Here is a 24,273-nt window from a genome sequence, read left to right on the forward strand (position 1 = left end):
CTATTCATGGCCAAGTGGGAGGAGGATGTCGTCTATGTCCACGAAACCAGCTCTCTGGTTTTGTGGACTAGGTACATAGACGACATCCTTCTCCTATGGAATGGCACCATGGAGACACTCAACGAGTTCTTCATGAGTTTGAATGATAATGATAGGGGTATATCCTTGTCATATGAAGCCAGCGAGACTAAAATTCATTTCTTAGATCTACAGATAGAAATTGTTAATAAAGAATTTAGATTCAGCACCTATTTTAAACCCACAGACCGCAATGGGTTCATTCCTGTAGATAGTTGTCATCATGTCTCATGGCTAAATGCGGTCCCTCGGAGTCAGTTTTTGAGACTCCGACGGAATTGCACTGATACGGAGCTATTTCTTGAGCAGGTCCAGATTTTAAAATCCAGGTTCGAGGACAAGGGATACGATACGGATGCCCTGGATCAGGAAATCCAAAGAGCTACAAACATAGATAGGAAATCCTTATTGGAAGTTAGACCTAAGAGAGAACCGGATGGGAAATTTAGGTGGGCCATGTTGACTACTTTTTCAACACAACACAGACAAATTAAAAACATCATGAGGAAACATTGGGGCGTCCTTAAACAAGACAGCATTCTTGGTTCACTCATCCCAGAAGAAGCCAATGTCATTTTTAGGGGTGTACCGTCATTAAAGGGACAGATAGCTCCTAACATTATAAACCCTCCCACTCGTCCTTCCTTTTTTCACGACTGGACTGGTTTCTTCCCATGTAGGAAATGCACGGTTTGCCAGCATAATGCTGTTAAAACACGTAAAGTGACTGAGTTCGCTTCCACGGTGACGGGAAAGAGATACACTATAAGATCATTCTGCACATGCAGTACTAGATATGTAGTGTATCTCATCACCTGCCCCTGCCTTAAACAATACATAGGCCGCACTACTAGGACATTTTCGATTAGGGTAGGGGAGCATATCGCCCTAATTAAAAGCAGAGACCCCAAACATACGGTCCCGAGACACTACAAGGAATTTCATGGTGGGAGTCTAGAGGGATCACATTTTGTCATTATTGACAAATATACACCACCCTGGAGAGGGGGCGCTAAAACTAGGGGTGTATCTCGCCTCGAAATGTTCTGGGCATATGAGTTACAAACCTTTACCCCCCTAGGACTCAATGTAGAGGTAGATGTTAACGCATTCCTCGATGAATCATAGGGTGCACAGTGCATACATCTATCACTTCATGATTTGTTGATATATGGAAAAGATTGATTTCTGAAGTATGTCTTAAGGGTTGACATGTTCCATAGTTGTTACAGATGTAAATTAAGATGACTCATGTGAATCCAGCTCATTGAATTGTGTTCATTTATCACACCATATGGGTTTACATATATGCATTTTGTGCATTCTATCACACATGCCAACTTCATACATGGCCCGCCCGGATTAGGTCACATGCATTATTACTGCTATGGGATGAACAAGATTTATGTATAAGTGAATAGATACATGTTGAGTAGGGTTTTTTATAATCATTTGGACATACTGGTAGATATGGCCTTACATTCACTTTTCACACTTAAAATTTTATAACAAAGGATGCACCTTTGGGCATCCAACCATCATAACAACACCAGTTGTTTTTTTCTATCAGCAAGTACGTTCTTTTTTATTAACAATTACGTGCATTCACTACTTATTGTGCTAAGTTGCCCGACTGTCTGTATGATATAGGGTGACACGCACGGTTCCGGTTTTTACTTTCAGACTGGAACGCAAGCTATCTCACACCGAGGTCATTTCTAACCCGTCGTCACACCGCGAGCTTCCGGTTAACCACCATTGGAACGCAAGCTGTGTGACTCACACCACGACTTCCGTTCTCGCGCCATGACGACACAGCGTCATATCGCGGGACTTGCTAAGACCTGTCTCCACATACAGTGTGAGACGCACGAAGGCTGAATAGTCTTAAATAGCAGCAGATGCTTGATTCCAACTTGTAGATCTAATTTTAACACCACATATCAACGTGTTAATAACATTTAATTTTTAATTTTTGATTTATGGGGAATAATTGGCTGTAACGCTGGTGGGTGGAACGCACATTATATCCACCAAACTGAGGCCTGGAACGCACGCGGGTCCGCCATTTTGGGCAACCCGGAAGTGCCAATTGACGAAATTGAACGGGCTGGAGTCACATCAAGAGGACCACAGGGCCTATATTAGTGAGTTGGGCTGCAGTGGAGGGCACCCCAGGACGAAGTCTATTCAGACGAAACGCGTCGGGAGGACTCCACTGCTGCCCCCTTTTTATCCACAAGCGCTTTTTTAAACATCTATATCATGTAAGTGTATTTCTTCATTTTAATAAATACGGTTTCTACGGTATTACACTATGTGGTCCTTTTTATATCCTTTATGAGCCATACGTAAGGACTTCTGTTGTGTTTGGAGAAAATACGCCTTCGGAAAAGCTCCCTTGACATCTTCAGGCCGCTAAGATCTTCTCACTATTGCCAAGGAGCAATTAAAGCTGGTTTGACCCTTACAGTATACACTGTCTTGGGTTCAAACCCTCCGGTAAGCCTCCATCTATACTATCCGAGTGCATTGCATGTTTGTGAAGACACTGTGGTGTGATATTTTGAAATTAGTCCATTCATACTACATTCTACAGAGTTAAATAGGACTGTTTTTGATCCACTACATATTACCACTCCTAAGACTCTAAGACGTATGCTGGTGAAGGTTCTTTCCACACCACTTTCAAGCGATGATCCATTCAGTTTTTAATTTACTGATTACTTCATAAACAGTTTTTTCTTTAGAGTTTTTCTAGGAGAATAATTATTTGCGTTCCAGCCGCAATATATACAAGGCATTGGCTTTCTAACCCATTATTTCCAAGGTGCCCTTTCTGTCATTTAGCGCTACACGTTTTTGTATATTTTGATTCGTTGTGCAATAATTCTGGTTGCAGTGTTAGCAGCTCATCATCTTAATATTTTGATTATTTGGAGCAAGCGCTAATTTATTGGTGGGATTTTGGAGACTGCATTGTCCTGCAGTGCTAATACATTGTGCAGAACCAATTAAAGTGGTGTTTTTGTGGGTGGTAAACATTTCTGACTTTGCAGTATAGAAGACATGATAAAAGACTTACTACAAGCTACTGCCGCCCAGTAAAAGGCTTATGAGAAGAACCTTGCTGATCATCCACAAGCTAATGCCAAACAGCAAAAAGCAAAAAGGTTATTGACTGTCAACCTAAAAGCTTGAAGAAGTTTATTCTTTTTTGTGCTTTCTCGCATTCTTATTGAGTTCTTTCAAGCTCTTTCGAGCTTTTTTGAGCATAAGCATTTTTTTCCACAAATCTTCCTAGATAGTATTTTTTTAACCACTGTATAAACAAAACAAAAAGTGAGAACAAGCGTTTTTGCCCGTTTTCAAGCTTTTTTGAGCTCTTTGGGGCACTAGCTCCTCTCAAAAACACGAGCTTGGTGGGGTTTTTATCTGCCTGTAAGAGCATATGCCTGAAAACGCCAGAAAAACCCCTAATGTGCATGGACACATTGGCTAACATGGAGGGGAGTTTCTAGACAGAAAAAATAAGAGCTCAAAAGCCTGTAGGAGCCACTTTTTTGAGCTGCAGCATGCATGAGCCCTAATAGACTCTAAATTAGGTGGTACAACAGCTTGTAGCCAGAAGTCTCCGTTATCAACCAAGGTCATCCTGGTGCAATAAGAGTAAACCACTGGGTGTCATTATCTCAAAAAATTTGGACAGCTGAACGTGAGGCCTGACACAAAGAGCAATGACTTTGGCTGTTGATCCCTTTTGTTACCAGGGTACCTCAAAAAGCCAACTTGGTTTCTGGAGGATTCCAATGACTAAGATGAATTTAAAGCTGAAATTCTCCAACACCTGAGTGTTACGACTTGTGTCTATGGCTACACCGCTGGACCTATCACCCTGTTCAAAGATGCATTCCTTTAAAGAAATGGCTGGAACCTGAAGGTCTCACAGTTGTCCAAATTGTGGAGGGGTTACAATGGAGCATTTTCTGTGGGCCCTAACATAAAACCTAAAAGCCACCATGACATGTGTATAAGGATTAGCTTCAGCCTACATGTCTCTGCCAAGAAACCACACCCCCGATGCATTTTGCCCTGCCCACTGGGGTTTCTTGGAGGAGACATGTAGGCTGAAGCTGATCCTTACTCACTCCTTACTGCACATATTGCATTGGGTGGGCACATACGGCGGGCACCCCTTCTAGACATGTGCATTCAGTTTTGTTTCAAATTGAAATCCGTAAAAATTTTTCATTATTCGGAAATTCGGATGCATACGAATTAGAAAATTGCAATAGTAATGAATTTAAACAAATCCGAAATAACGATTCGAAAAAAAAAGTGGACCAAATTCAAATAGAATCGAAATCGAAAACAAATTAGAATCGAATTTGAAAAGGATACTATAAAATAGAATATAAAATAATAAAGCAATAGGATAAAAATAAAAGAATGGTAAAGAATAGAATAGAATTTAATAGAATGTATTAAAATAAAATAGAATATGACCGTCTGCCGAAATTCGAATTTCGCATAGAATGAATTTGAATTTGAATAGAAAAGATTAGAATAGAAAATAATAGAAAAGAATAGAATAGAAAAACAATAGAACAGAATAGAATACAATATAATAAATATTATATTTTATTCTACTCTGTTCTATTGTTTTTCTAGTCTATTCTTTTGTATTATTTTCTAATCTATTCTAATCTTTTCTATTCGAATTTGATTTCATTCTATACGAAATTCGAATTTCGGAAAATGGTTATATATAGTTTACTTCTTCTAATTCAATTGAATTTTTTTGAATGTGGTAGAATTTTTTCAACTGCGGTCAATTATTTTCGACTTTTTTCTAATTTGATTGAAGTTTTTCTAATTTCATCAAATTTTTTCAAATTCCGTCGATTTTTTTTTCGAATTCGAATACGAAATGAAACAAATCCCGAAAACGAATGTAACGAATGCAACGAATTTAACTAAACTAATTTAGTTAAATAACAAATCGAAACTAAACAAAACAAATTCTCTCATCCTGCACATGTCTAACCCCTTCACTTGTGGATCATGGATAGGGTATCCCTGGCTTTGAGTAGAGTTCCAAGCATAGCTTGAAGGGGAACTTTAGTCATTTTTTCATCTTTCCATCTATTAAATCCTCTGCCCTTGTTATTTTAACTTTGGATAGTAAAACATTTTTTCCTGCCAGTAAATACCTTATACAGCCCACTTCCTGTTTCTTGGCTGGTCATTAGCCTAGGCTTATGACATCCTGCACAGCTCTCTCTCTCTCACTCTCGTGAGAATTCGTCAGTAAGGGAGGGGGGATGAGTCATAAGAGGGCCAATGGGAGCTGCAGAGCTGGAGGTGTGCCTTTGTGTTTCTGTGTAAATCCAGGAAGTGAACAGGCAGCAGCTTCAGCTGCCCACAGTTAAAATGGTTGCAGCCAGACTCAGTGGAGGGAGATTTCTGCCGCATATTTGGCAAGTACAGAATCACAGTATATATAAAATAATATGCAAAGTGGTTGGAGGGAAGCTTCAGAATGGCAAAGATGTTTTTATTACAAATTATGTGAGCATTGATTTGCGGACAAGTAAATGCATACTTGCTTATTACAAACATTAAATTTGATGTTGATCCATACAATATATATATTATATTAGTACACCCCTCACATTTTTGTAAATATTTTATTATATCTTTTCATGTGACAACACTGAAGAAATGTCACTTTGCTACAATGTAAAGTAGTGAGTGTACAGCTTGTATAACAGTGTAAATTTGCTGTCCCCTTAAAATAAGTCAACACACAGCCATTAATGTCTAAACCGCTGGCAACAAAAGTGAGTACACCCCTAAGTGAAAATGACCCAATTAGCCATTTTCCCTGCCCAGTGTCATGTGATTCGTTAGTGTTACAAGGTGTCAGGTGTGAATGGAGAGCAGGTGTGTTAAATTTGGTGTCATCGCTCTCACGCTCTCATACTGGTCACTGGAAGTTCAACATGGCACCTCTTGGCAAAGAACTCTCTTAGGATCTGAAAAAAGAATTGTTGCTCTACATAAAGATGGCCTAGGCTATAGGAAGATTGCCAAGACCCTGAAACTGAGCTGCAGCATGGTTGCCAAGACCATACAGAGGTTTAATAGGACAGATTCCACTCAGAACAGGCCTCACCATGGTCAACCAAAGAAGTTGAGTGCACGTGCTCAGCGTCATATCCAGAGGTTATCTTTGGGAAATAGACGTATGCCAGCATTGCTACAGAGGTTGAAGGGACGGTGGGTCAGCCTGTCAGTGCTTAGACCATACGCCGCACGCTGCATCAAATTGGTCTGCATGGCTGTTGTCCCAGAAGGAAGCCTCTTCTAAAGATGATGCACAAGAAAGCCCGCAAACAGTTTGCTGAAGACAAGCAGACTAAGGACATGTATTACTGAAACCATGTCCTGTGGTCTGATAAGACCAAGATAAACTTATTTGGTTCAGATGGTGTCAAGTGTGTGTGGTGGCAACCAGGTGAGGAGAACAAGGACAAGTGTGTCTTGCCTACAGTCAAGTATGGTGGTGGGAGAGTCATGGTCTGAGGCTACATGAGTGCTGCCGGGACTGGGGAGCTACAGTTCATTGAAGGAACCATGAATGCCAACATGTACTGTGACATACTGAAGCAGAGCATGATCCCTTCCCTTCGGAGACTGGGCCGCAGGGCAATAATCCAACAGGATAATGACCCTAAACACACCTTCAAGACAACCACTGCCTTGCTAAAGAAGCTGAGGGTAAAGGTGATGGACTGGCCAAGCATGTCTCCAGACCTAAACCCTATTAAACATCTATGGGGCATCCTCAAATGGAAGGTGGAGAAGCGCAAGATCTCTAACATCCACCAGCTCCGTGATGTCATCATGGAGGAGTGGAAGAGGACTTCAGTGGCAACCTGTGAAGCTCTGGTGAACTCCATGTCCAAGAGGGTTAAGACAGTGTTGGAAAATAATTGTAGCCACACAAATATTGACACTTTGGGCCCAATTTGGACATTTTCACTTAGGGGTGTACTCACTTTTGTTGCCAGTGGTTTAGACATTAATGGCTGTGTGTTGAGTTATTTTGAGGGGACAGCAAATTTACACTGTTATATAAGTTGTATGCTCACTAAGTTACATTGTAGCAAAGTGTCATTTCTTCAGTGTTATCACATGAAAAGATATAATAAAATATTTACAAAAATGTGAGGGGTGTACGGTACTCACTTTTGTGAGATACTGTAAGTACCTGAATTTCACTTGATATAAACCTCTTACAATTCTTTGCACAGCAGGGCTGGGGAAGGAGAAGCAGCACAAGCAGCCAGTCTGGTGTGCCGCAGTGCTCATGTGCCAAGAAGGGACATGTTAATAGGGGGAGAGGGCAGAGTGATAGAGATATAAGCTCACTCTGCTGCTTCTTCCTTCACTGTGCAGTCACAGGCTTGAGGAGGAACAAGGAGATAAAAAACAGGTCCCCTATCCTGTCAGCTGTGAAATCTCAGGAATGGATGGACAGAAATATGCATTTGTGTGCACTCTTATATGTATTTAGCTGTTCGCTTAGATTTCAGCTTTATGTTTTACTTCAACTGCTTTAAACACACTGGTTCATTTTGATGTCATGATACATCCAATATTGAGGTAATATTTTATATACTTACTCTCTCCATCACAGAGTGACCCTGTAAGACAAAAAGAGGAAAAAAGATGATGTTTTTCAGATTTTTGAGTGTTTTATTTGGTGGTAGAAATATACATTTAATTTCAGCATCTGTATGGTGTCTGTCCCACAGAAATTATATTCTAATCTACTGGATTGAAACTTGAGAGCTGAATCGCCAAGAAGATTCTCAGAACTCTCAAGCGGCGAACACACGAGCGGAATGTCTGACAGAAAAAGTCCGACAGAAGCTTTTCATCGTCTATTCCGATCGTGTGTATGCCTCATCAGACTTTAGTTTTCGAAAATTCTGACGGACCTAGAAATAGAACATGTTCTAAATATTTCCGACGGAACCAATTCCTATCAGGAAAAACGATCGTCTGTATGCTGTTCCGACGCACCAAAAACAACGCATGCTCTGAAGCAAGTACAAGACGGAAGCTAGTGGCTACTGGCTATTGAACTTCCTTTTTCTAGTTCCGTCATAAGTGTTGTACGTCACCGCGTTCTGGACGGTCGGACTTTGGTTGGACTTTGGGTTGACCGTGTGTAGGCAAGACCGCTTGAATGGAATTCCGTCGGAGTTCCGTTGGAGAAACCTTCGGAGTTTATTCCGACGGCAAGACCGGTCGTGTGTACGCGTCATTAGACACTCCAACAGTGAGACCACATTGTGTGAATTACCACCCCTCCACCCATGCCATGTACTCTCATTTTTCTTGCTGCAGAAAGACATACCTAGGTAAATGTTCTGCTGGATTCTTCACAATGTCCAAGAAAAAGGAGATAATGCTATCAGTAGGACTGTTGCATTATTTTAAAGCTGAACTCCAGGATTTTTGGAAAAAAATATCCTTGCAGTGGGACACCACCCACATGGCAAAGGGTTAATTTCTCTGGGGGGGGTACATGAATAAGCTGGAATATTTGCTTTATTCCTTGCATGATTCCAATACTCTTCCCTTCTCTCCAGTCCTCCAGGTTGTGGGTGTGCCAGCGCCACCCTCTTGTACAATACAGGACTGCTGGTCCTGTATTAAATGTGATGATGTCACAGTGTTATCTCCAGCAAGAGCACCAAATATAGCAGGCTTCGGGGGTCACACAGCCTGGAGTAGGTCTGACGGAATGAGGAATATGGTAAGTATTACAGCGTATTCCTCTACCCCTAGACTTAGCCAGAAGTACAAGGATACTTTTTACATAAATCCAGGAATTTAGGTTTAAAAGCTGAATTAAGTGGGTAGAGCTTTGTACGCAAGCATGTGGCATGTGGGTAACTCAATTACCATGCTGCTACTCAGAACTGAAATATTTTAATTATGAACTGACCCTTTAAAAGAAAATCATTAAAAGCTATATTAGCTTAATTAGCAGCACACGCTAATGCGTGACTCGCACTTTTTCGCTGCGGAAATGCATAGAGCACATTTGGGGGCTGTGGTGCCATTCATTACCAATGGCAGCCAAAGCCACTTTGCCAATGGGCATGTTTTTCAGTGCACCAGAACACAGGTAATGCAACACTGTGTATTGAGTTGCACTGCATTAGTAAAAAAAAGTACATGCAGCTTTTTTGGTGTGTTTTGGTGCGAGAGGCAGCCCATTCAAATGAATGGCTACTCTGGCACACATTAATTCATGTTAACGAACAAGTAACGCATGTTAGCACAAAGTAATGCACGTAGCTGATTCAGCTAATGACAAGCTATCTATAATGGCTTTGGGCCTGTTTTATCTCTTTTTTAATGTTAACAAACAAATACTCAATACTTTTTTTGTTTTCATAGAAAGTATTTATTTCACAAAAAAGCATTTAAAGTGATTGTAAAGGATATATATTTTTTTAAAATAACAATCATGTTATACTTACCTGCTCTGTGCAATGTTTTTCCACAAAGCAGCTCCATTCTCCTTTTCTTGGGACCCCCTGTCAGCACGCCTGGTTCTTTCTGCCTTCCAAGTACCCCCCTAGAAAGCCGCTTGCTGGGGGGGAAGGGGTACTCATGTGGGGTAAATCCCAAACCGCACTGTGTGCATTTATTGACACACGTAGTGCGAACCCTGCACCTCTGTCAGTGGATTTGATTGACAGCAGCATGAGCCATTGCTGCTGAGTCCAGTGAGAAGGGAGAGCGAGAGCAGCACCACTGCTCATAGGCACATCGCTGGATCAAGATGGGGCTCAGGTAAGTATTTAGGGGGGGCATGGAGGAGCTGCACCTTAAAGAGTTTTTTTACCTTAATGCAGAGGATGCAAAAGCCTTTAGCCTTTACAACCACTTTAATACAGTCTGCATGGTATCTCATGTACTATAGCTGCTGACTTTTAAAAATCAGGTATTCTCCAGTGCCTGGGTTCTGGTCTTCCCACAGCTGTTTTTCTTTACCGCTGCTGGTCCCCGGTGCAGCAATCTAATATAGGAGCTGGCTGTGGCCCAGGAGGCTACGGGAGGTGAGGGGGTGGGGAAAGGGACCTCATCCTCACCTAGGCCACCCTCCCCACATAAAGCAAAAGAAGCATGTGTTTAGGACACTAGGGCTAAGGGCTGTTGTTTTCGACTTTAAAAGGATAGTTTACCTTTGCAAAAAAACCTGCCTATGCAGATAAGGGGCATCTGTAGATTAAAACAAACTGTGCAGCTCTGACTAAAGATGAATATTGCACTTGCTATAGGTGTAGGACATTTACATACCTTATGAAGCCTGACTGGAAGACTACCAAGGACATTGCTAAGTGAGGCCTAGTCATCACTACTCACCTCCACCATCACAGGAGTGAGCTCTTTCTCTGATTCAAACCCCCTCACACACTCTTTCTCTCCCCTGATGTAGTAGTTCTGAGCTCAGCATTTGGGAACTCACTCCTGCGATGGTGAAGGTGATTAGTGATGACTAGACCTCACTAAGCAACGTCCTGGGAGTACTTAGCAGGGTTGCCACCTTTTTCCTCAAATTGAACCTGAACATTTTAGTGGCACACAGCAATTTTTGTTTTGTAGTATAAACTATTCGGTGGAGCGAGAGCAATAATTCCAGCCCTAGACCTCCTCTGTAACTCAAAACATGCAACCTGTAGAATTTTTTAAACGTCACATATGGAGATTTTTAAGGGTAAAAGTTTGTCGCCATTCCACGAGCAGGCACAATTTTGAAGCGTGACATGTTGGCTATCCATTTACCCGGCGTAACATTATCTTTCACAATATAAAAAAAAATTGGGCTAACTTTACTGTTGTCTTATTTTTTAATTCAAAAAAGTGTATTTTAAAAAAAAAAAGTGCGCCTGTAAGACCGCTGCGCAAATACGGTGTGACAAAAAGTATTGCAACGACTGCCATTTTATTTTATAGGGTGTATAATGTTTGGGGGTTCTAAGTAATTTTCTAGCCAAAAAAACTGTTTTCAACTTGTAAACAACACATCTAAAAAAGAGGCTTGGTCCTTAAGTGCTTAAATAACATTTCTAATCATATGACGTTAATAACAAGAGTCCCCCTTTACATCAGAGTTTCCCTTTTACATCTGAACTCGCAGAGTTCCCTTTCACTGTAAGGGGGGACTCTGCAGACTCTGATGTAAGGGAGAACTCTGGGGACTCTAAGGCCCCTTTCACGCTTCTAAACTGCCAGCAAAACACTGAACACTTTTGAAGAGCTTTCCATTCATGTCAATGGAGAGGGGCGTTTTTTCACCATACTGCCAGCGCACTGCCCCAGTGTGAAAGCATTCATTGATTTTAATGGAAATAGGTTTTCATGAGCTTTTCGGGTGCTTTTTTTTAGCGTGAAAGCACCTGAAAAGTGCCTCAGTGTGAAAGGGGTCTAAGGGATGCTCTGGCAACAAGCCCTCTCTCCTCTCCTGTGTTTTGGGGGGGGGGATTGTTAGTGCTGGCTCTGGGCAGAGTGAAAGAGAGTGTAGCATACGCTCTCAGCTTAGCCAACTGCAGCCAGCAACCCTGCTGGGAAGCCACAGTCCAATCTGAATAATGTGTCACAAAGTCTGAAACCCAGGCGCATGATTCCAAACCCGAACTGTCCGGGTGAATCCAGGGCAGGTGGCAACCTTAGTACTTAGCAATGTCCTGGGAGTATTCCAGTCAGGCTCTATAAGGTATGTATGTATGTAAGGTATGTAAGGTATTGGCCTACACCTATAGCAAGGGCTTTATTCAACTTGTGTCAGAGCTGCACAGTTTTCTTTTATCTACAGATGCCCCTTGTCTGCACAGGCAGTTTTGTGATAAAAGTGAACTATCCCTTTAAATAGCATTATTAAATATCCTTTTCTTTGGGATGAACAACTAAAGTTAGAGCCCACTAGGACTATTGTGTTGCAGTGACATGCGCTTTACATGTCAACAAACATGTCCCACTGTGGTGCATTGCAGTGCTATCCTTCCACCTAACCCAAAATCACTGCTGTGTCCTGTAGTGACATAAGGGTCAGCAGGAGGAACCACTGATTGCAAGGGGGGGGGGGGGCACAGGAGATCAACACTCCTAAAGTTTCAGTTTCTGATGAGACTTCAATAAAGGATTCCTCTTCATCATGCGGACAAAGGGAGGGGTGAGTATTTATTATCTTCTTCGCAGAGACATTTGCTTCATTTATGTGACATCATCCCTTTAGGTCCGGAAGGCTGAAAGTGGAAAACCCTCTTAAATTGCTTATAATTTGAAGTTAATCCCTTTAAAATTTTAACAATGCCAAACACATACTCAAGGTAAGGCATCACCCACATTTTTTGGAAGACAAGTTACATGCTATCTAGTAAGTTAATCCTTAGTGACAGTACGTGAATATGCATCAGTCTCATTTGAATCTGTACCATAGCATTCCATACATAATTTTCAGATATACAGGCCTTGCCCACACTCAGTGAGGAAGATTCTAAAGTAATTCAAATAAAATACCTGACATTCCTCATAATTAGGGATGGTCCCGATGTTTGAATTGAACCTACGTTTGACTCGAACATCGGGTGTTCGATTGTCGAACTGTGAGATCGCAGTGCATTGACGGCTGCTGATTGGCCAAAGCATGCACCTGACCTTCATGCTTTGGCCAATCACAGCGCAATCTGCTGGGAGAGCCATGATTGGCCAAATATATATATATATATATATATATATATATATATAGTGCATTCAGTGTAGACTATATATACAGTGCAGACAGTCTAGTATACTATACAGTGCCTTGAAAAAGTATACCCCTTGACATTTTCCACATTTTGTTATGTTACATCCAAAAACGTAAATGTATTTTATTGTGATTTTATGTGATAGACCAACACAAAGTGGCACATAAAAGTGAAGTGGAAGAAAATAATAAATGGTTTTCAATTTATTTACAAATAAATATCTGAAAAGTGTCAGATGTCAGTATAAGTACATCTGTTCTGTGAAGCCCTCAAAGGTTTGTTAGAGAACTTTAGTGAACAAACAGCCTCATGAAGTCCAAGGAACACACCAGACAGGTCAGGGATAAAGTTGTGGAGAAGTTTAAAGCAGGGTTAGGTTATAAAAAAATATCCCAAGCTTTGAACATCTCACGGAGCACTGTTGAATCCACCATCCAAAAATGGAAAGAGTATAGCACAACCAAACCTACCAAGACATGGTCGTCTACCTAAACTGACAGGCTGGGCAAGGAGAGCATTAATCAGAAAAGCAGCCAAGAGGCGCCCATGATAACTCCAGAGGAGCTGCAGACATCCACAGCTCAGGTGGGAGAATCTATCCACAGGACAACTATTATGCCGCATACACACGGTCGGATTTTTGGCCCGCAAAAGACCGATGAGACTTTTTCGTCAGAAAATGCGACCGTGTGTATGCTCCATTGTTCTTTTGCTGGCGGAATTCCAGCCAGCAAAAGATTGAGAGCATGCTCTCAATTTTTCGGTCGGGAAAAGCTCCTATCCGAAAATGCGATCGTCTGTGGCAATTGCGACACGCAAAATCCCTACGCATGCTCGGAAACAATTCGACGCATGAACGTCATTTTCTCGGCTCGTCGTAGTGTTGTACCTCACCGCGTTCTTGACGGTCGTAATTTCAGTGAACTTTTGCATGACCGTGTGTATGCAAGGCAAACTTAAGCGGAATACCGTCAGAAAAGCCGTCATATCTTTTTCCGATGGTAAAACCGATCGTGTGTACGTGGCATTAGTCATGTGCTCCACAAATCTGGCCTTTATGGAAGTGTAGCAAAAAGAAAGCCATTGTTGGAAGAAATCCATAAGAAGTCCTGTTTGAAGTTTGTGAGAAGCCATGTGGGGGCACAGCAAACATGTGGAAGAAGGTGCTCTGGTCAGATGAGACCAAAATTGAACTTTGTGGCCTAAAAGCAAAACACTATGTGTGGCAGAAAACGAACACTGCACATCACCCTGAACACACCATCCCCACCGTGAAACATGGTGGTGGCAGCATCATGTTGTGAAGATGTTTTTCTTCAGCAGGGACAGGGAAGCTGGTCAGAGTTGATAGGAAGATGGATGGAGCCAAATACAGGGCAATCTTAGAAGAAAACCTGTTATGCCCTGTACACACGATAGGATTTTCCGACAACAAAACCGTGAATTTTTTTCTGAAGGATGTTGTCTCAAACTTGTCTTGCATACACAAGGTCACACAAATGTTGTCAGCAATTCCGAACGTCAAGAACGTGGTGACGTACAACACGTATGACGAGCTAAGAAAAATGTTCAATAGCCAGTGCGGCTCTTCTGCTTGATTCCGAGCATGTGTGGTCTTTTGTGCGTCGGAATTGTGTACACACGCTTGGAATTTCCGACAGAAATTGTTGTCAGAAAATTTGAGAACCTGCTCCCAAACATTTATTGGCGGAAATTCCGACAACAAATGTTCTATGGAGCATACACACGGTCGGACTTTCTGACAACCAGCTCACATCCAACATTTGTTGTTGGAAAATCCTATCGTGTGTACAGGGCATTAGAGTCTGCAAAAGACTTGAGACTGGGGCAGAGGTTCACCTTCCAGCAGGACAACGACCCTAAACATACAGCCAGAGTAACAATGGAATGGTTTAGCATATTCATGAGTTAGAATGGCACAGTCAAGGTCCAGACCAAAATTCAATTGAGAATCTGTGGCAAGACTTGAAAATTGCTGTTCACAGACGCTCTCCATTCAATCTGACAGAGCTTGAGCTATTTTGCAAAGAAGAATGGGCAAAAATTTCACTCTATAGATGTGCAAAACTGGTAGAGACATCCCCAAAAAGACTTGCAGCTGTAATTGCAACGAAAGGTGCTTCTACAAAGTATTACATACCCTCTACACAGTTTAAGGTTAAACCGCTTTTCTTCTAAATTAAGTGAATGGCCGCCTATCTTATTAAATTCCCTTTCGCGGAAAAGTTTTATCCCTATTGTGGGGTCACCAGTTCGGTATTTGTACATTGAAATCATATCCCCTCTCAAGCGTTTCCTCTCCAGAGAGAACAAGTTCAGTGCTCGTAACCTTTCCTCATAACTAATATCCTCCAGACCCTTTATTAGTTTTGTTGCCCTTCTCTGTTCTCTCTAGTTCCAGTACATCCTTCCTGAGGACTGGTGCCCAGAACTGGACAGCACACTCTAGGTGCGGCCGGACCAGATTTTTGTAGAGTTGGAGAATTATTGTTTTATCTCTGGAGTTAATCCCCTTTTTAATGCATGCCAATATTCTGTTTGCCTTGCTTGCAGCAGCTTGGCATTGCATGCCATTGCTGAGCCTGCCATCTACTAGGACCCCCAGGTCCTTTTCCATCCTAGATTTCCCCAGAGGTTCTCCCCCTAGTTAGTAGATTGCATTCATATTTTTGCCACCGAAATTCATTATTTTGCATTTTTCTACATTAAACCTCATTTGCCATGTAGTCGCCCACCCCATTAATTTGTTCAGATCTTTTTGCAGAGTTTCCACATCCTGCTAAGTTATTGCCCTGCTTACCTTAGTATCGTTCGCAAATACAGAGATTGACTCAGGGGGGCTAAATACAAATGCACGCCACACTTTTTACATATTTATTTGTAAAAAAAAATTGAAAATCATTTATCATTTTCCTTCCACTTCTCAATTGTGTGCCACTTTGTGTTGGTCTATCCCATAAAATGCCAATAAAATACATTATTAAAAAAAAATAAGTGTCCCGTGATGTCCGTCAATCTTCAATCATGCCGCCTGACGGACCCAAAAAATTTTAAAAAAAGCTCTGCCTCGATAGTAGGCCTCCCGGCGACTGCTGTCTCCTGGCTGTGGCAGCTTTTATACAGTATCTCACAAAAGTGAGTACACCCCTCACATTTTTGTAAATATTTTATTATATCTTTTCATGTGACAACACTGAAGAAATGACACTTTGCTACAATGTAAAGAAGTGAGTGTACAGCCTGTATAACAGTGTAAATTTGCTGTCCCCTCAAAATCACTCAGCACACAGCCATTAATGTCTAAACCACTGGCAACAAAAGTGAGAACACCCCTAAGTGAAAATGTCCAAATTGGGCTCAAAGTGTCAATATTTTGCGTGGCCACCATTATTTTCCAGCACTGCCTTAACTCTCTTGGGCATGGAGTTCACCAGAGCTTCACAGGTTGCCACGGGAGTCCTCTTCCACTCCTCCATGACGACATAAAGGAGCTGGTGGATGTTAGGGACCTTACGCTCCTCTACCTTCCATTTGAGGATGCACCACAGATGCTCAATAGGGTTTAGGTTTGGAGACATGTTTGGCCAGTCCATCACCTTTACCTTCAGCTTCTTTAGCAAGGCAGCGGTCGTCTTGGAGGTGTATTTGGGGTGATGTTGGAATACTGGCCTCCAAAGTCTCCAAAGGGAGGAGATCATGTTCGGCATCAGTATGTCACAGTACATGTTGGCATTCATCGTTCCCTCAGTGAACTGTAGCTCCCCAGTGTCGGCAGCACTCATGCAGCCCCAGACCATGACACTTCCACCACCATGCTTGACTGTAGGCAAGACACACTTGTCTTTGTACTCCTCACCTGGTTGCTGCCACATACGCTTAACACCATCTGAACCAAATAAGTTTATCTTATTTTTATCTTATAGTCTCATCAGACCACAGGACATGGTTCCAGTAATCCATGCCCTTAGTCTGCTTGTCTTCAGCAAACTGTTTGTGGGCTTTCTTGTGCATCATCTATAGAAGAGGCTTAGCAATGCAGACCAATTTAATGCAGTGTGTTTGGTCTGAGCACTCACAGGCTGACCCCCCACCCCATCAACCTCTGCAGCAATGCTGGCAGCACTCATACGTCTATTTCCCAAAGACAACTTCTGTATATGATGCTGAGCACTTGCACTCAACTTCTTTGGTCAATCATGGTGAGGCCTGTTCTGAGTGGAACCTGTCCTGTTAAACTGCTGTATGGTCTTCGCCACCATGCTGCAGCTCAGTTTCAGAGTCTTGGCAATCTTCTTATAGCCTAGGCCATCTTTATGTAGAGCAACAATTCTTTTTTCTAGATCATCAGAGAGTTCTTTGCCATGAGGTGCTATGTTGAACTTCCAGTGACCAGTATGAGAGAGTGAAAGCGATAACACCAAATTTAACACACCTGTTCCTCATTCACACCTGAGACCTTGTAACACTAACGAGTCACATGACACTGGGGAGTTAAAATAGGCTAATTGGGCCCAATTTGGACATTTTCACTTAGGGGTTTACTTACTTTTGTTGCCAGCGGTTTAGACATTAATGGCTGTGTGTTAATTTATTTTGAAGGGACAGCAAATTTACACTGTTATACAAGCTGTACACTCACTGCTTTACATTGTAGCAAAGTGTCATTTCTTCAGTGTTGTCACATGGAAAGATATAATAAAATATTTACAAAAATGAGGGGTGTACTCACTTTTGTGAGTTACTGTATAGGCAAGGGCGGGGCCACCCGGTGACATAACCGAGTGACCCCGCCTCCTTCTGACATCATGTGATGTCATGTGATGTCAGAGTGGGGCAGGGCCACTCGGTTCTGTCAGCAGGTGGCTCTGCCCTTGCTTACTGTATATAACACCTTTCAAAGCCAAAAGACAGCAGTCGCCAGGAGTTTTTTCTTTTTTTTTTCTATTTTTCTTTGGGTGGCGTGATTGAGGATGGATGGACATCACGGGACACTTTTTTAATTCTTTTTTAATAAAGGAATAGTTAACAACTGTCTATTGTGGTTTTTACTTTCTGACACTTTTTTTGGTGAATGGGTAGGGGTACAATGTACCCGATACCCATTCACATTGGGGGGGCTGGTATCTGGGGGCCCCGACAACCAATGGCAAGGGTTGTTGGGAAGAGGTCCTTGTCCCCATCAACATGGGGACAAGGTGCTTTGGGGGGGCCCCCAAAGCACCCTCCCCATGTTGAGGGCATGTGGCCTGGTATGGTTCAGGAGGGGGGGGTCGCTCACTCTCACCCCCTCAATCCTGTCCTCCAGGTTGCGTGCTCAGATAAGGGTCTGGTATGGATTTTGAGGGGCCCCCACGCCCGAAGGGCCTGGTATGGACTGGGGGGGCCCCACGCCGATTTTTACCTTGATTTTTCATCTATATTGCCGGGATTAGGCAATACATTACAGCTGTGAGCAAGTTTAAATGACATTTTTTCCTTTAGAAATGTAATTTTGTTGTGGCACTGTTCTACACATCACACAGATGCGCCACTTTAGAGGCAGACTAAGGGGACCCCCCCCCCCCCCAGACACAATAATTAAAAGAATATTTAATTTTTATTGTTTCAATTTTTCAATTTAAGCATTATTAAAATAACTGCTCCTGAAAAAACTTGTTTTGAAAACTTTTTTTTGCATTGATACATGTCCCATGGGGCAGTACCTGGGTCCCCATACACTTTTTTTGGCAATAAGCCTTTCAAATTAGCACTTTTGATTATTCATGTTCGTGTCCTATAGACTTTAATAGGGTTTGCATGTTCACTCAAACTTTTTTCCTGTTCGCATGGTCTGGTGCGAACCGAACAGGGGGGGGGGGGGTGTTTGGCTTATCCCTACTCATAATCTAGAACTAACCTCTTTGGGGACTGAAAAACACAGCCGCCCAATGGTCAGTAGGTCTTAAAAGATGCCAAAACCTATTGGACAGAGCCATTTTGGTATAAAAAGAAAAAAAAAAGCAAATAATCTGCTGGGATCTAGTGATCGTTTTCTTAGTGATTTCACTATTTCCTTGTAAAACAAAAAATGTAATCTTTTTTACATTTGAAACCGCTACTGCTACAGTTTAATATTTGCAGGTAATCAAATGCGAGCATATTTAAATTTCAGTATGGACATATTTAGGAAGATATCTGATTGGTGGATATAGGATTCTATTCATTATTGTTCTTTGTGCTATGTAAAGAATTACGTATCACAATTATACTTAATTAATTGCCATAGCTCTTCTTATTAAACTAATCGCAGGGCCTTCTCATCCCAAAATCATCCATATAACATAACATTTCTGTGTACTATGTTAAATTATTAGTATTATGTATAAGACACTTACCTGTGATCTGAAGGAAGAGGAGAAGCAGAATCGCAGCAGGATTAGACATTGTGTAAGACAATGTATAAGTATTGTTATTTCAGTAAATACAGATTTACACTGCCAAAAGTTTACATATGAGTTTATATATGAGCTATGTAAGTCACACCTACTTCATTCTTATTACAAGAACCAGTAAGTGCCATGCCCTAATTAACACAGAGGGTGGCATTTGGCATCTACTGTATATGTGACACGAATGCTTAAAGTTGTGCTTCACTTAGAGTTGATACATTTACTGTATATACAACTTATTTTAGAGCCGGCATTATTATAAATTGTGATAAGCAGAACGTATCTGTAAAGTATTCAGTTTGAGGCAGGTTCAGTGAACATTACTAAAGTTTGGGTTTTGAAATTGAACCCCAATAAAGTCAATAGGATCTGAATGTTAAAAAAACAGTTCTGTCTTGACTTGTGCATGCTGGAAATTTTCATTTTGTTAAGGTCCAGATGCATCCATTAGTTTAAGAATTTTGTTTCATCACATTTGTTATGTTGATCTGATTCATTTTAGGAATTTGTTTCCTATCTTCGGCATTCATTTCATATATTTTTTGGTCCGAGTAGATTCGAAATATTTTGCAGTTTTTCCAGAAAATTGCTATATATTCAATATACACTATATTACCAAAAGTATTGGGGCGCCTGCTTTACCTGCACATGAACTTTAATGGGATCCCAATCTTAGTCCGTAGGGAGTTTAATATTGAGTTGGCCCACCATTGCAGCTAAAGGAATGGTCAAACATTCCGATAGACACACTCCTAAACCTTGTTGGCAGTCTTCCCAGAAGAGTTGAAGCTGTTATAACTGCAAAGGGTGGGCCAACTTAATGCTGAACCCTACAGACTAAGACTGGGATGCCATTAAAGTTCATCCGCGTGTAAAGGCAGGCGTCACAATACTTTTGACAATATAGTGTAGTTCTAGTCCAATGTAAAGGTGCACACTAGCAAGAATGCAAACACAGTAGGAAGAAGTCCCCTGAGTTGTCTTACAATAGCCTATTCTGTGCCAGATTATGAAATCCAAAGAGAAGAAATCCAAGAAAAGCTGAGACACACTATAAACTCGTCAAACCAATAAAAACCCACAGAGAGAATTATAAGGTTTTTGAAGAATCTGTGAAATCTCATGAGCCACAAATCTCTCTGCTACCAGGGGTTCAGTGGTGGCTGCCTCTTGTTCTTCCACTATTATCAGCAAGACCAAGAGAAGCCATGGATCCCGACAATATTACACAGCTCAATGGCCACCCATGCTGCCACTGCGGATCCCTTTGGATTACCACCCACTGACTGAAAACAGAGACATGCCCTCTTTTGTCCTGGAAGATAGAACTGAGACTTAACCCCTCAGGTGCTCTCAAAGACCTAAATTCAGGAGACCCCCTGAACACTTTGCGCAGAATATAATCTGAATGGTAATAATAATCTGAACCTGATTTGTCAGGGACAGCAAGTTCAAGTGGGATGGACTGTAGCAGAGTGCCCATTTACACACCATACTCATTTTCCCACAACCCTCTCTTTTCCTGAACACATCCAGGGAAGATACATATCACTGCATCAGAAGCTTAGAGAGGCCACACCTGATGAGGCATAGGTAGCTGCTATGGTGATCTGCAGCCATGTGGGAGGCCCTCCGTTAACAGAAATGGTGTGCACGTAGCCAAGCCACAGCCTAATAATACACAGCTTCTCTAAAAGACCCAGCTGTTGTGAGGAGCGTCTCCCCAATTGAGAGTACTGCAGTTCCAGTGGTGCTGCTTCATCCTCAGGCCTTGAATTCTTCCTTGGGTTCACGTGTTACCAGAGATACCCTGGACTTGAGGAATTTTCATAAGGACTGTTTATAAGGACAATTGCAAGTAGCTGTGTTCTGTACTCAAATGGAAAGGCGACCACAGATAACAAGGCCCACAAATCTTCAATGGAAAAAGCCGGATACCCTTACCAGATCCGTAGGACACACATGCCGTATAGCAGTGCGTCTAATAGCCATGAGGGGATGGTCTCCCATGATGTCCAACCGAATGGTGTCCTATAGGCCACGGTCACCGGTGAGGAGTAGTTGTCATAGGCAGAAGTTGAACCACTGTTACACACGCTCTCCGCTTCCGGAACAGAATGGTCAGGAGGAAACAATTCAAAATGGAGCCATGGAAAAAGAAAAAAGGGAACTCGACATAGTGTAGGTCGAAAAATGGGGTTTAATGGATAAAAACCATACAGGATAAAACTGATCACAAACAGATAAAAATGACAATGTGGGAATCTGAAAATGCTAGCCCTACACGTTTCGACTACACAGTCTTCAACAGGGGCATAAAACAGCCTCCTCACATTGCACTTACTTATAGACTGTACAAAACTTTCAAATTGACCGGGTCCGCCCCCATCATGGCGGAACCGGAAGTGAAAAATAAACACTTATCCAATTCACATTTAATATACAATATCACAGCATACAGACCAAAGATATAAGGGAAAATCACAAATCTAATCATACCATAAAAGAAATTATGGCTCTAAACCTCAGGGAACTGAAAACAGTGTATCCTCTGCACGGGTTGCGTTCCAAGCCTCATGAACTCCATCCACGAGGCGGAGATGACAGCCAGTAGCCAATCAGCCGCTGGTGTCTCGTCGGCCCATCCACAGGGAGCTTGCGCTCCAAGCCTCATATGTGCCAGAGGGACCTGCCAGCATGAAGGCTGACGTCATCTCAGCTACAAGAAAAGGAGGTGCATCGGGGCCAATCAACAGCTGGTGTTAGACCGACTCCCACACAGGAGGCTTGCGCTCCACACCTCGTATGTGGGAAGGAGACGGTCCAGCTACGGCGCCCTCCTCGTCTCACCAAGCTTATGATAACTGGTCACACGCTCCAGGACAGCCGCACCATGCCCCCCTAAGTCCGGCACCAGTGTAAAACACAGCGCAGGACATCGTGGGCCGTAATCCATCCAGCTGGCACCCAAAATACCCTCCTGGCACATGAACCAGCATACAGATAAAATAACATAGATTGCTTAAGTTTCATGGTCTGACGAGCGGGGTATCTGTGTCAAAAGACCCCTGCAGGCACAACAGAGTAATACGCACTCAGGCCTCCCTGGTGAGTGCAGAGCAACGCCACAATGCCAACCTAAAAGGGAAAGAGACGCAAAAAACCAACACAAAAAGAAAAAAGAAAAAAATTTGGTTAACATGTTGTCACAGGCGCACTAACAAAGACACTGGATGGCCAATAGATATGGCCCCCATATACAGCTACCCACCCAAAGGGAGGGTACCAGAGATCATGTCCCCCTCAAAACATATAATGAACCATAAATTCAATATAATCAGAACCTCAAAAGGTGAATAAGGTTGAGGTGTAATCCCACTCATCAAAAATAAATACAGTAAATCCTAAAACAAAAAAGATCAAAAAGGGGGGGTGTCGCAGCTCCAGAGCAGAGGTGCGCATCATGCAAGGCTAATGAAACAATTAATATCCCATTCTATATTCATGCTGTACGGCGAGTAGCACCTCAACTCGTAGATCCAATAAGTTTCGAGCCACAACACACCCCTTAGACGTGACTCGCCCCTCCAGTGTGGGACGAACTTGTCAATGATCAAAAAAGAAGTACCCGTAGGGTCCCTGTCATGACACTCCAGATAGTGACGAGGAACGCTATGCTTAATACAGCCCTTTTTAAAGTTCGCAATGTGTTCGTTGACCCTGGTGGAGAAGGCTCTAGTTGTGCGCCCGACATATTGTCTCTTCGAAGGGCAAGTATTAAGATAAACAACATGTCAGGTAGCGCACGTGGTGAAGTGTTTCATATTGTAATCCCTAGAAGTGACTGTAGAATGGAAAGTCACAGTTTTGCGTATCCCACACCCCCTTATTGGAGAAGACTTCCCTTTTACCCTATACCTTCCGTCCCTTGCTGTTCCATATTTCACTATAGACACTTTGATTAAATCCAGCAGGTTACACTGCTGGTTTCCCATACTTGGTTTGCTGTTATATTCACATTTTCACAGGTGTATTTAATGTTATAATTTTTCATACATATATCAAGCTTATGTTAGATATTCTCAGCGCTGCACTTTATTTATTTACATCTTTATGGGACTTGGTTTGTTTGTGTGCTAGCTGCTTTTGCTGTTTTTCAATTTGTTTTGTTGGGTTCAGCGCAGCATTTTCCTACATCCTGTTTAGTGTTATGTACCATTTCAACAGAGGTAGTGATTCTCATCTAGCCTCTCTGTTGCTATGGAGTCTCATAAAGACTGTTATCCATGATTCCCTGAATGAGTCACAGAGACATTGCTGTGATGAGTTTGTGTTTATGCAGCTTTCATAATCTGTTTTGCAATATCCTGTAGTGTGTGCATGCTCTTCAGACATGTGCAATTTGTTTCGGTTCTAATACAAATTTGGACAAATTTTGGGTTATCAGATTTGAGGTTTGAGATTTGGATGTACCTGAATCTCCGAATGAAATAGTAACAAATTTTGTTGGAACCCGTTAAAATTTGTTTCGTTTATTTGTTTTCTAAAGCATTCCAACTTTTCAGAAAGATTAGAATTCGGATCAGTCAAAAACGATCAACCGTTGGAATTCTGTGGGAAGAATAGCTGGTTGTTAAGCAGCGGACCAGGAAGCCGGCCGCCCTGTCCTTAACAACCGATGACTCATCATCTGTTGGCAGGCTTCCCCATTGACAGGTAAATGTAATGAAAAGAATGCCGGCAATACAAGAATGTTAAAAAAATGACCTGGGGTTCCCCCCAAAACTCATAACAGACCATTATCCAAGCATGCAGCCCGGCAGGTCAGGAAAGGGGGGCGAGCGAGCACCCCCCCACCCCAAAGCACCTTGTCCCCATGTTGATGGCGACAAGGGCCTCATCTTTAC

At 42.2% G+C, this 24,273-nt stretch overlaps 1 long non-coding RNA gene across 1 annotated transcript in view; it reads right to left on the bottom strand.

Annotated features, from left to right (window-relative positions):
• Positions 1–19,452, bottom strand: part of LOC141107845 (uncharacterized) — a 31,433-nt gene extending 11,981 nt beyond the window's left edge. The window contains exons 1-2 of the long non-coding RNA XR_012235974.1: positions 19,313–19,452; positions 7,770–7,790 (exon numbers count right to left, since the gene is read on the bottom strand). This is a non-coding gene — a long non-coding RNA (uncharacterized lncRNA). The remainder of the gene's footprint in view (positions 1–7,769; positions 7,791–19,312) is intronic.
• Between the last annotated feature and the right edge of the window lie 4,821 nt (positions 19,453–24,273).

This window comes from Aquarana catesbeiana, linkage group LG09, assembly GCF_042186555.1.
Source record: "Aquarana catesbeiana isolate 2022-GZ linkage group LG09, ASM4218655v1, whole genome shotgun sequence".
NCBI lineage: Eukaryota > Metazoa > Chordata > Amphibia > Anura > Ranidae > Aquarana > Aquarana catesbeiana.